The sequence below is a fragment of the Physcomitrium patens genome, chromosome 5 (genome assembly GCF_059467195.1).
Source record: "Physcomitrium patens ecotype Gransden chromosome 5, ASM5946719v1, whole genome shotgun sequence".
NCBI classification, from domain to species: Eukaryota; Viridiplantae; Streptophyta; class Bryopsida; order Funariales; family Funariaceae; genus Physcomitrium; species Physcomitrium patens.
This window is the reverse complement of record NC_143414.1, coordinates 16,712,589-16,715,220: the sequence shown is the minus strand read 5'-3', so window position 1 is coordinate 16,715,220 and position 2,632 is coordinate 16,712,589.

Here is a 2,632-nt window from a genome sequence, read left to right as displayed (position 1 = left end):
ATTGGATGAATCTTTGAGGATTAATTTTAAAAAAGGTGGCATGAAAAAATTGGTCAAGGAATAAATAAAAAAAAAGTAATGTTATATAAGGAAAAGAAAGTGAATCTTACTATATTACATTTGAACATAAGTAATTAATGTTAATTCTTTACTAATTGTAGAAGCAATGATTAAGAAATTTGAAATTATTACAACAATAACTAGATAGAATAATCTACTTGATGCTATTAGGATTAAAGCATTTTTATGTAGAAATAAATATCATGATGATTTGTATGATGCTATGGTTGAAGTAAAAAGAGGTCGAGCTATTTATGAGAAGAATATTGTTGAGCTTGAAAATAAGAAGAGGTCTTCAAAGATCAAAGAAGTTTCTAAGGAGCAAAAATCAGAGAAGATGCCTTCTTCTACTCATTTTAGTGATGCATCATTATCAAAAGAGTGGCCAGAGAAGAACAAAGAGAAGGAAAAAGATGACACAAGAAAAATAAACTAAAAATAATAATTCTACTTATAAACTTCAATTTGATATTGAAATATCTATAAATTTGAAAAGTATTTTAAAAGAAAGGATCTTGGATGCCAAAATTGAATTCACTCTAAAAGGTGCTCTTTGTATAGTGAAGAAGGATTTTTATGAGTTGATCATTAATGTGTTAAAGAGAAAGAGAAAAATGACAACTGAAGCTACTATGATAGAGGCATTGAATACAATGATAACTATAGATAAGAGAGAAGAGATATATTAGGTATTTGCATAATTTACAATTCTACAAATTAGAAGTAAGGCAGATATAAGGGATGAAGCTTCATTTAAACATATTGAGGCTATAGAAGAGCATCAAATAGAATGTATATCTATAGAATTTATGGAGATAAAGAAGAATGCACAACAAGCATGTATAAATATTTGTTCTAAATGTGATAATAATAGAATAGAAATTAATAGCTATTCAGCTCTTTATTAGACTAGAGCTACTATTAAGACATATATGAGGTTAGAAGACTTTAAAGATCCAATTTTGGCCTTAGTTTATCATGGATCTAAAATCAATATTATATCAAGGTAAATATATGAGAAGAATAAGTGACTAATTGATACCAACCATGGTTGAGTAATTAGAGCTACAAATAACCAATAAGATGATTTATATGGAGTTTATTCAGTTATAAAGATTAGGATTGGACATGTGGAAGAGGAGCAAATTTTTTTTGTATAAAATTCTACTATATATCTAGTAATAATTGGTCAATCTTATATTACAACTGCTAAATGGAAACTAGAGTCTTAAATGGTGGTTCATATTATACTAAGATTTGTAGTTGGAATGGAAGAAAAGTTATGTAATTTATTACTATAAAACCTATCTATGAGAGGTACAAAGGACAATTAAGAGAGATGTTTTTGGAGCTAGAAAATAACTTTGTAGATTTCTAGAGAGCATCCTTGTATGATAGGGCCACATGGATGCAAATGAAGCATTTGTAAATCTCAATGTAGATAATATAAGTTTTGGATTTTTAAAACTTAATTATTAATGGATTTGTGAGTATTCAAAGGATTAAAGATTTAGGTTCTATCTATAAAAGAAGAATGAAGAAATAAGAAAAAAACTTAAAAAGGGTGGATTTAGTTTCAAATGATGAAGCCATAGTTGAAATAATAGAAGATGTAGGTTTAAAAGATGATTTAATAAAAATTCTAAAAAATTTAGCTATTAACATAGATGGAGATATTATAATAGAAATATAGTCAAAATAGACTTATGAAGAGTTAAAAAAGATGATAGCAAATAGTGGGCTTACTACAAGCTATGAATTAAAACATTAGAAAAAAGTTTAAATAAAATATAAAATTATGGCAAGAAAGGTAAAACTTATAGTTACTCAATTATCAATTGATACTATAGAACATATCAAGCATGTAGTTAAAGAGCCAAGTTTAAGAGAGAGGCACATAATTGGACATAAGTTAACTCAAAAATTATTAATTAAGCTAAAGATTGTAAAGAGTGATTTCTTCACATCAATGGAAGAAAATATGTTTCAAGAAATGCTTATTGAATACAATAAGATATTTTTCTTAACTTCTAATGAGATTCAATGTGTGTATCTTAGTATTATAGTACTTATAGAAATCTTTATAATACTACATGTTCTATGGAATTTAAAGCCTATACTTATGTCTAAAGTTTTACTTCTGAAATTACTAGAATTATTAAAAGAAAAGTTGAAGATTAATATTTTGGAACCTTCAATTACTCCTTATTTTAATAGATGGTTCATAATATTTAAGAAATTAAGGGAATTAAGATTCATTTAAAATATGCAAGCTTCAAGCAAAGTGACTATTTGAAACATGGAGTCAGATCTTGTAATAGATGAAGAAGCTCAATAATTTGCAGGTCATGCCATTTATTCTATTGAAAAATTGTATTTTGAATATGACTAATTATAATTAGTTGAAGATAATAGGAATTTAACCATCATGAAGACTTCTTTGGATTTAATGAAGTTGTGTACCTTATCTCAATGTGTAACCAATTCATTAGCTTATATGCAAAATGCTATGAACCAAATATTAAAAGAATTTGTGCTTCAAAAAACCATTTCATTTTTGGATAATATACCT